The 11,266-nt window shown below is 36.7% G+C and overlaps 1 protein-coding gene and 1 long non-coding RNA gene across 2 annotated transcripts in view; one reads left to right on the top strand and one right to left on the bottom strand.

Annotated features, from left to right (window-relative positions):
- Positions 1–9,370, bottom strand: part of CDH19 (cadherin 19) — a 235,399-nt gene extending 226,029 nt beyond the window's left edge. Inside the window, exons 1-2 of the mRNA XM_081801056.1 lie at positions 9,129–9,370; positions 8,182–8,274 (exon numbers count right to left, since the gene is read on the bottom strand). The gene's annotated coding sequence lies outside the window, so the exon portion shown is untranslated. The remainder of the gene's footprint in view (positions 1–8,181; positions 8,275–9,128) is intronic.
- Positions 8,943–11,266, top strand: part of LOC145716729 (uncharacterized) — a 432,159-nt gene continuing 429,835 nt past the window's right edge. Inside the window, exon 1 of the long non-coding RNA XR_014139557.1 lies at positions 8,943–9,181. This is a non-coding gene — a long non-coding RNA (uncharacterized LOC145716729). The remainder of the gene's footprint in view (positions 9,182–11,266) is intronic.

The raw sequence follows: 11,266 nt of genomic DNA, 5'->3' as shown, positions 1-11,266 counted from the left end.
AGCCCGATGTGGAACTCGATCCCAGGACCCTGGGATCATGACCTGAGCCGAAGGCAGACGCTTAACGACTGAGCCACCCAGGCGCCCCTTGAATGATTATTTTTAAATAAAACCTGGGGGGCGCCTGGGTGGCTCAGTTGGTTAAGCGACTGCCTTCAGCTCGGGTCATGATCCTGGAGTCCCGGGATCGAGTCCCGCATCGGGCTCCCTGCTCGGCAGGGAGTCTGCTTCTCCCTCTGACCCTCCTCCCTCTCATGCTCTCTGTCTCTCATTCTCTGTCTCAAATAAATAAATAAAATCTTTAAAAAATAAATAAATAAAACCTGGGACATGTGTTTCTCCTGCCTTTGGACTCAGACTTGGCCTGGAATTTACAGTATCACTTATCCTGATTCTCAGACCTTTGAACTCAGAGGGACTTATAACATTGACACTCCCAAGTCTCCAGCTTGTGAACTGAAGATCTTGGGACTTTTCAGCCTCCATAACTGTGATCTAATTCCTTATAATTAAGCCTATGTACATGTATTGGTTCTTTTTCTGTGGAGAACCCAGAGTGATACACTTACCAGGTTAACATCCTGTTTTGTTCTAAAATTTGCTCTTGGGGATGCACCAAAAGTCTTATTAGTGGCTTAACAGAACTATGAAACTGAACCTCTTAGGTATATTCTTATGGAGATACAGATTTTTACTTATCTAGGTAAATAATTCAGTTCAACTGGTTGCTAAAGTATGCAACTGGTGGTCAAGGGGTTCCAACTTAGATGACCCTTGCTCACATATCATCCCTTCCTTAAATGAATTTTAATTAAAATTGGCACACATAAATAAATATACACAAATTATCACATATATCTCAATAAGTAATCACAAACATGACTTGTCATGTAACTACAACCGAGGTAAGGACATAGAATATTTTCAAAATCTCATTATTTTTCTTTTGTTCTTGCTCAATTACTACTCTTTCCCTCTTTCTTAATAGTATCCACTATCCTGACTCCTAATACCATATAATATTTGTCTGTGTTTTTGTTTTGTTTTTTTTTACTTTACATGAATCAAGGAGCATTATGTATTCTTTTGTGCCCAGCTTCTTTTATCCAATATGGTATTTATAAAACCAATCCCTGTTTTTTTTTCTTGTAATGGTATTAATCCTAGTATTTCTAAAAACAGGTGTATTGTAATATAATTGACATATAATAAACATTTAAAATGTACTATGAGCTGTGGCACATATAAATATATATATATACACACACACACACACAAAACCATCACTGCAATCAAGTTAATGAACATATACATAATCCACAACAGTTTCTTCATACGCCTTTGTAATTCTTCCTGTTTGTCTCTTCCCAAAAACCCTCACCCCCACCCCCAGGCAATTAATGGCCAGCTGTTACTATTTAAGTTGCAACTATTAATAACAGTTTGTTTCTTTTCCTTAACTTTGTATAGTTTACAAAATTTCTCACTTATATGTAATTCTAGGCACAAATTTGTAACTTGGGTTGGATTGAAATTTATTGAAAAAACAGGTTCAGAGAGGTTAAACCATTTACTTAGGGTAGGGCACATATTAAATAGCAGGAGGAGAACACAATCTAATTTGGGCCTTCTGATTCCAAGTTCTTTACTTTTACTATACACAAAAGTCTTACACCGTACAATACTGTTTTTCTAGACAAATTTTAGATTTTCTGTATTGTAACAAAACACTTACTTCTTAGGTTACCAATATTTGCATACTTTAAAAGTTTTACATTCTTAAAACAAAATCGTCCTATTCCCGATGATCTTCATACTTCCTAGTGAGTATAACTGACATTTAGGAAGGCACAATTAGACTCCTAGCTTATCACTTACTACATTATTGAAAAATCACCCAGTCATTCATAACTCGCTTTTCTAACAGGGAGTGACTTATAGATTATGTAAAACTGGGCTGATTATTTTTAAGTAAAAGAAAATGGAGAGAATAGAAAGAGTATGACATTATACACTTACTCATATGCTAACTCTTAGCTCTGATACATTTTCTCTGTCATCAAAATGATGATTGTCTATAAATATTTGTTATGCACTTGAACCTATAGCCGAGTGTGACAGATTCCAATAAAATATTCAGTGTGATGCTTTGAGGTCTTCAGAGGAACATGAAATAGTTCCCAAACTGCACATTACATGTCGTTTTCCATTATACACTGAACAAAATGTCCTTGACATTCAAGAGTGCACCATCATATTTTAGTCTACCTCACTCCAGGGTGTATTTGAAAATACCCTCCATTTGCCCTTAATAATAATGACTTGTCATATGGAATCCAGATCTCAGCTAATCTAACATGATATGTACTTGATTTTTATTAACTGTCAAATAAAACCCAACAGTCATCAGAAACATTTGCCCCTTCTGTTGTGCAATTGTTTTCAGCATGTTTCATTTCTGACCATTAACGTAAAAGGTTAATAAACAGAACTACTTGATGTTATTAATATTCAATATGCATGGCAAGTGAATCATTTTGCACACTTACGATTTTTAAAGATGCTGGGCCATTAATGTTACTATTTTGTAGGCTTGTAAAACTGCAGCATGCAGCATGCATGCCATAATTTGAATGCTAAAAGGTCTGTGAAGAGTTCTTGCTACATTACATTTTACTCACCTTTATTGAAATTCAGAATCCTCCTTTGGAATGTAAAAGAACTCTATCTCACTGTCTCTGTCTCTCTTTAATAATTTATTTTTACTTGTTCTTACTCCTTCTTCATACTATGTTTAACCCAATTTTATTTAATTTCTGGCTTTACAGAATTGCTGATTAAAGTAACATCAACCCCAGATTTTATTTAAGATCTATTTAATGATCAAAGTACATTGTCATATACATTAGTGGTTAAATATGTTTAACTGAGTTCTACAGTTGTAAAATACGTTTCAAATGTGAAAAGCGTTTGAACCATATTTCAGGCAAAATTCACAGACTGTTACTCAGAATCGTTAAAGAGGTGTAGAGTTATAAAAATAATGGATTATAAATGGGAATTAAAGACAAGCTTTGTCTTCACAATGGATTTTTTAATTTAGTTTTGTTTTTCATTGTCTACATATCTATTAGATACTTTTCTATTGAAACTGAAATCAATTTCCCATAGTGCACTTTATTTTCAAATAAATACCTAACAATAAAAAACAATAACAAAAGATACAGTAGCTGAATCAATCTTATTAAAATAATTAGAACTAAGCACAACATTCAAAGCTTGCTAAAAATAATATGGAAATCTGTGTCGGGATATTGTAGGCAGTCATGATAATGTACGAAAAATGTCTTTTGGTAGTAACTGACAAAACTAAAGGAAGAAAAACTTTACAAATGCAGCATTCTTCTTTTTTCTATTTATTTGTAATCAGCTGTCAAAGGAAACCAATTGTAAATGATAAGGATGAAGAGCGTAATCAATTAGATACATATTGTTCCTACAGTAATCTTGAAATAAACAAGAGAATTCTAGAAGTATCCTGGCCAGATTATTTGTCAAGTACATAAAAAAACAAATAACCACATATCTACACACATATATACTCAGTATAAACATGCCCACAGAGATACTTTTTTTCTGTTTTGATTTACAAGTATAGAGCGTTTTAAGAGTATTCTCAATCTATTACCTAAAGTATGTGACTAATATTATCAATAAGAACTCTTTCTATCAAGGTTTAGAGCAACTGTGTTGTTCACTTGAAAGATTTTAACTCTAATTTTCACTTTGTATTAGAAGGTAAAAATCAAAGACACTATAGATATCTTCTTCCAGGAGGATGGGGATAAAATTTATGGTAGAGCATACTTTTTGGTATCAAAAAGAACTGTACTACTGGAGTTAATTTAAAGATGGTTTGATCTGAGGCTTTTATTTATTCTTTTTTTTCTAAGATTTTATTTATTTATTTGAGAGAGAGAATGAGATAGAGAGCATGAGAGGGGGGAGGGTCAGAGAGAGAGGTAGACTCCTGCTGAGCAGGGAGCCCGACGTGGGACTCGATCCCGGGACTCCAGGATCCTGATCCGAGCCGAAGCAGTCACTTAACCAACTGAGCCACCCAGGCGCCCGAGGCTTTTATTTATTCTTTTTAAGATTTTATTTATTTATCTGAGAGAGAGAGAGAGCACACACACGTGCATGGGTGGGGGGGGGGCACAGAGGCAGAGGGAGAAGCAGACTCCTCCCTGGGTAGGGATGCCAGGACCCTGAGATCATGACCTGAGCCGAAGGCAGAAGTTTAACTGGTGGAGCCACCCAGATGCCTCTGATCTGAAGCTTTTAATAAACATTTAAGTTTGCAATAAATCTATTAAAAACTTTTAAACTCAACTGCAGCTTCATAGGTATCTGACAATGAAAAAAGAAACAAATGTAGAGGGAAAGATTTTTGAGAAACTAAAGAGAGTATCTCAGATAGCACTTGATATAAACAAGGTTCTTATTTCTGCTCTCCTCCCCAACCAAGATTCTTTATCTCCAGTATTTCACCAAGCAGAATTAAAAGAGAATTTTACATTTTGAAATACCAGTATTTGCATGGATTAATGTTATAACACATAAAAACAGAGAAATGAAGCATTAGACAACTCATTTTTTTATAAAGATTTTGTGCTCTGAGAACTGGCAGGCAGAAAATGAAAATAATTTTCAATTTTTGATTAAGCCCTGATAAAATAAAGGCAAACTGGGGCGCCTGGGTGGCTCAGATGGTTAAGCGTCTGCCTTCGGCTCGGGTCATGATCCCAGGGTCCTGGGATCGAGTCCCGCATCAGGCTCTCTGCTCCTTGGGAGCCTGCTTCTCCCTCTGCCTCTCTCTCTCTCTCTCTCTGTCTCTCATGAATAAATAAATAAAATATTTAAAAAATAAAATAAAATAAAATAAAGGCAAACTTACTTGAATTGCTTGGGCCCATGCAGGACAAAGATTAAGAGATACCCCTGGCTCTGAAATGCTGACAAAGGAAACTCTGGATCAGATTTTCTGGATCAGTATAGAATCACTGCATGCCATTACCGGCTATAAGGTTTCTCGATACCATAGACAGCAGAAATTGACCAGAAACAAATGCAAACAGTGAAAATTCCATGATGAGATAATCAGGTAAGCATGTATTCCTCTAAGTCTCAACTCATTAATGTCATTAATGCTATAAAAATTTTCCCTGGTTTCCAAGTGCAGATAAAATATTCTCTTCTCAACCTCTATAAACTAAAACAGTTATAGGGTGCCTGGGTGGCTTGGTTGGGCGACTGCCTTCAGCTCAGGTCGTGATCCTGGAGTCTCAGGATCGAGTCCCACATTGGGCTCCCTGCTCAGTGGGGAGTCTGCTTCTCCCTCTGACCCTCTCCCCTCTCATGCTCTCTCACTCTCTCTCTCTCAAATAAATAAATAAAATCTTTAAAAAAATAAATAAAAATAAAAAAATAAAACAGTTATAAAAAGTATGTTAAATACAGCTTTGGAATTTGTGTACAAGGGGGAATAAAATGCTTATAAAATAACTGTAATAGATTTTTCTTAAAATCTATGAATTGTCTGTGTAAGAGAAATTAACAAAAAATTAATATCAGCTTTAGTTTTTACTCTCACAGAGCTGATCAAGTCAACATTAAATTCAAGCACAGATAGTTCTAATCTAGATTGCAAAGATTCTCTAAAAATTAAATATTCACATCAAATATTTTAGCATTTTTCTATTCTGCCTAGAAATTTTAACCCCAAGTATGTTTTGATGTTTTTCTTCCAGGCAGGCAAAGTATTAAAAGACCAAGTACAAAAAATTTTAATGGGGTAATGATAATGTCATAACAAATATCCTTTCCACTGATTGTCAAATAATGGGGAAATGTTTATATCGTTAGCTATGTGTAACTCTCCTTAGAAAGAGTATGATATATTTGAAATAACATCATAAAATAATTAAATAATTAAAAACTGAAATTAAAATTAGTAATTCATAAAGTTAAATTTGTTCAGATACTTTGAAAGAAATAAAGTGATTGCTGCATTGGGTTTTGGTTTGATTAAGACTGGAGAACATATCATTCCTATACATCTTTCTATCTGCTTCAACTATTAGATACTTGACCCAAAATACATGTTTAATGTTTATACATATATGGCTGAAAGAAGAAAATTGAAGTTCAGAGATATTTGACTTTCATTTGGCATTTACATACTAATATATGGAAGAGCTGCCTAGTGTGTGTGTGTGTTTTATTTTCATTTTATTCATTTATATATTGATAGACCCTTAGGTTGTTTCCATATCTTGGCTATTCTGAATAATGTTGCACTTAACACAAGCGTGGAAATATTCTTCAGTATACTGATTTTATTTCTTTGTATATATACCCAGAAGTGGGATTGCTGGATTATACAGTAGTCCTTTTTTTAAAAATTTTTTGAGGAGCCTCCATAATATTTTTGATAGGGCCTGCACCAATAACATGAGCCTATTTGACTTTCAGCAAACCTAGGTAAAATGAAAATATTATATTTAATGATGATAACTCTAAAGGCATGCCTGTCTTTAATCAATAAACTTAATCTAGCTTTTGTTTTTTATTTTAGTCCTTTTATTTTATTTAAAAATAGAAAAATATAATCCAGCAATGCCACTTCTGAGTATTTATCTAAAAAATGATAGGGGCGCCTGGGTGGCTCAGTTGGTTGGGCGACTGCCTTTGGCTCAGGTCATGATCCTAGAGTCCCAGGATGGAGTCTCGCATCGGGCTCCCTGCTCAGCAGGGAGTCTGCTTCTCCCTCTGACCCTCCCCCCTCTCATGCTCTCTATCTCATTCTCTCTCAAATAAATAAATAAAATCTTTAAAATATAAATAAATAAATAAATAAATGATAACACTAATTAGAAAAGATACATATACCACTATGTTCATTGAAGCATTTGTTTACAATAGCCAAGATATGGAAACAACTTAAGTGTCCATTGATGGATGAATGGATAAAGAAGATGTGATGTGATATATATATATATATATATATATATATATATATATCATAAAATATTACTCAGCCATAAGAAACAATGAAATATTACCATTGGGGACAACACGGATGGATCTTGAAGGTATTATGCAAAGTGAAATCAGTCAGAGAAAGACAAATGCCATATGAGTTCACTTCGATGTGTAATCTACATATTAAAACAAATGAACAAAACAAAACAAAATCAAACATAGATACAGGGAACAGATTGGTGGTTGTCAGATGTGAGGGGATTAGAGGATGGGCAAAATGGGTGCAGGGGGTCAAAAGGTACAAACTTCCAGTTATAACACAAATAAATCACAGGGATGTCATTGATAGCATGAATTGCATATCTGAAGTTGCTAAGGGAGTAAATCTTAAAAGCTCCCATTGCAAGACTTGTGATCATTTCTTAGGGTGTATAAATAGTGAATCATTACATGGTACACCTGAAACTAATACAATGTTATATGTCAATTAAACCTCAATAAAAAATAAATAATAAGCTCCTATCAGACTGAATACCACCTTCCAATTTGGTCAGTTTCTCACCATAGAGCTACTTTTAAACAATGACAACAACAAAGTTCAAGTATCCTGTTAGGTGTCAGCCTAGACAAATAGTAAATATTCCTGGCAGTATAAAAACAAAACAAAACAAAACAAACAAACAAACAAAAAAACCATGGGCACAAAAGGGGTCCCCAAAAAGGGTTAAAAGGTTACTACTCTCCCAAATTCCAGATAACTCTTAAGATAACCAAAGAAAGGAAGACAGACAATTCTTCTGCAATCTGGCATAGTCCACAGAACTCAAACCCCAAATGGAGTGTAAGCCACATTTCTGTTCAGCCATATCTAGCCACAAATAGGGTGCAACCACATTTCTGTTTGGCTATATTTTCCATCCCCTAACCTGAACAGTGGCCAAGCCAGGTTCTCAGGAAACAATATGAGACAAAAAAGAAGCAACAGCTATCCCTGGGAGAGAAAGGATCGATAGCCAGTATTTTCTCCTGCCGATCTGAGTTTGGAAAGGAAGGGGCAGTGTGAAATTTTATCATTCTTTGTCCACCAGGCACCACAGATGGAGATCTGGGAGAGCTGACTTTCCTAAGAATTCTTACCTTTTACAGGATTCTGCCAGTTTTCCCAGGATCCGTCTGCAGGCTCCAGAGCAAGTGGAGTGTCCCAGCAGGTCCCATCTGGGTCGCCAGAAACTGTAGAGGAGGACAAATAATTTTCCCTCTATGGTGAGTGCTTAAGTGAGGCTTGTTTTTCTCTAGGCACCTCCTAATGGATGCGCTTATCTATGATGGTTAAAAATTCTCAGCTGTGGCCACTGTAATTCAAGATTATCTTTGGTAGGTTAATCTGCTCTTGAGCCTTATTAGATAATCTTACTCACCTGAGACCTCACACTGGCTTCAGCCCTGTTTCTAAATCTGACTCGTTCTGGGGCGCCTGGGTGGCTCAGTCGGTTAAGTGCCTTCCGGGGGGTCGTGACCCCGGGGTCCTGGGATCGAGCCCCTCATCGGGCTCCCTGCTCCGTGGGGAGCCTGCTTCTCCCTCTCCCTGCCACTCCCCCTGTTCGTGTGTGTGCCCTCTCTGTGTCAAATAAATAAAATTCTTAAACCAAACTAGAAGGGTAACAGGATAACCACGAAAGAAATCGAATCAAAAGCTCAGCAGTGAGTCTGTTTCTTCCTCTCCCTTCGCCCCTCTGCCTGCTTGTGCTCTCTCTCTCAAATAAATAAAAAATCTTATAAATCTCAATCAATCAATCGGACCCATTCCGACTGTGGACTGGTCTGCTTTCTAAGTCGGCCCAGTGTGACCCTGCCCCCTCTGGTTTCTAAGTCGGACCTAGTCCGACAGCGGACGCAGTCCGGTTTCTAAGTCGGACCCGCACCCGGGCCGGTTTTTCACTCGGACCACGTCGGTCAGACCACTTGGTTTCCCAACCCGGTCCAGGGGGAAAGGAAAAAAAAAAAAAAAAAAAGTTCAAGTCAAGTCTGAAGGCTCCTAATGGAAGAGCTGCTGAGCAGGGATCTGGGACACAGGATGGACTTACCCAGGACCTCCGGAGGCAGCAAGAAAGCCGTGAGCTACTTACAGGCTCGACAGGTACCTACACCTGCTTGCTCTTTTGCTCCTGGGGGTTGTCGGGCGTCTCCTTGGGTTTGTTCTCCCGACGCCAGAACTGTTAAGAGAGAAACTGAGGCATATTAAGCATTCTAAGAGTTTCCATGAGCAAAAATTGATTAAAATTGGGCCGGCCCAAGTTGGACATGGTTAAGAACGTTCCACCCACAGGAGCTTGGTGAGAGGCTTTTATAGAGAAACGGCAGAAGCAAAGTGAGGAGATTTTTGAATGGCTGTAGCTTAAAGCCTGATACGCTGTTTGTGACTGGTTGTCCTTGGTGTGTTGATTTTCCAACCTTGAGGCATTTACAGGCTGAGGTTTTGGTTTGCTTACTGAGGAGTTAGAGCCAACTCAGTCTCAGGGCCTTCTTGCTTAATTAAACAATTGTATGAGTTCCTTACATGATATTAACCCCCTTATCAGATATATATATATATATATATATCTATGGTTTGCAAATATTTTCGCCTATTTCATAGGTGGCCTTTTCATTTTGTTGATTTCTTTTGCTGTACAGAAGCTTCTTGAGTTTGATGTAGTCCCGTTTGTTTATTTTGCTTTTGCTGCCTATGCTTTTGATGTCCTATCCAAAAAAAAACAAAAAACAAAAAACATTAAAACCAATGTTAAGAAGCTTTTTCCTTATGATTTCTGGGAGTTTTATGGTTTCAGCTCTTATATTTAAGTCTTTAACCCATTTTGAGTTATTTTTTTGTATGGTGTGAGGTAAGGGTACAATTTTGGTCTTTTGCGTGTGGATATTGTTTTCCCAACACCATTTATTGAAGAAACTATCCTTTCCCCATTGTGTATTTTTGGTGCTTTTGTCAAAGATTAGCTTACTGTGTATGTGTGGGTTTATTTCTGGGGTCCTTATTCTATTCCATTGGTCTGTGTGTTTGTTTTTATGCCAGTGACATATTGTTTTGATTACTATAGCTAACAGTGCTTATATACTAATCTATGGAAGAGAAGGGGCTCAAACTGAATTATTTTAGACTTCCATTTCTTAAGTTATAGCATTTATACTATAATTTACTTTTAAAACATCTTAGAAATTTGAAAAATTAAGGTTTTATAGCATTCAACCAGAATTCCATATCAATACTGAGCACAAGAAGATGGGTATTATTCTTATTTAGTATATTTATGTATAAAACTTTCCCAAACATAAAACATGTACAGTGAATGTTGAATGTTACTTAACAGGGTCTCTTCCTATTATTGATCAACACATTTATAGTAGCAACAATTTCAAAAGCTGATGGATTATTTACAGATCTTGAAGAAAGGTCTACTCTTCTTTACAAAGTATAAGACACAAAGATTTAGATTAATGTTGGGTTTTGCACATTATGCTTACTTTCTCTTTTTGATTGAGTTAGTCAATAGGGGAAGTCAAATGGAGAAGAGGTTTTGAGAAATATGTGACTTTTGTTGCTTCATTGGCATCCAAAGTTGATAAAACCACCCAAAGCATATTAATTTCAATGGTTAGTCTGTTTAGATTTTATAATTTAGGCTTCCTTTTAAAGAAATATTCCTGCTGATATTGACATGAGTCATAAATGGTGATCTAAACAGAGACAGTTTTTTAGTGGAGTTGTCATCTTCTATTCCTCACATTTTTCAACAATTCGTTTCTGATAATTCAGTGGGAATAATGACTAGTGATTTGGTCTCCATGAGGGACAGCTGATGCAAGCAGGTCAGGTCTGAGGACCCTGAGGGTGTTCCCACAGGAAACCAAGAGTGTCCTCGGTTTCACACAGGATGGAAATCAAACGTGAGCCAGCAGGAGGTGAAAGAAGAATTTATTGAAGATATCTATATAGAGAGACAGACAGACACACTGAGCATCCAGAAGACTTGGAAAGGGAAAAGAGGGAGTCTGGACTTTATTCAGGGTGTGAGGGTTTTTATTGAGGACAGTGGTTTGGTGTATGTATACCCTCAGGGATCTATGAACTATTTAGAACAAAGACATGTATCATATGCTCTCACTGATATGAGGAATTCTTAATCTCAGGAAACAAACTGAGGGTTGCTGGAATGGTGGGGGCTGG

This window comes from Leptonychotes weddellii, chromosome 13 (assembly GCF_054177405.1).
Source record: "Leptonychotes weddellii isolate Sample4059 chromosome 13, ASM5417740v2, whole genome shotgun sequence".
Classification (NCBI taxonomy): Eukaryota; Metazoa; Chordata; class Mammalia; order Carnivora; family Phocidae; genus Leptonychotes; species Leptonychotes weddellii.
This window is presented reverse-complemented; position numbering and strand designations above follow the sequence as displayed.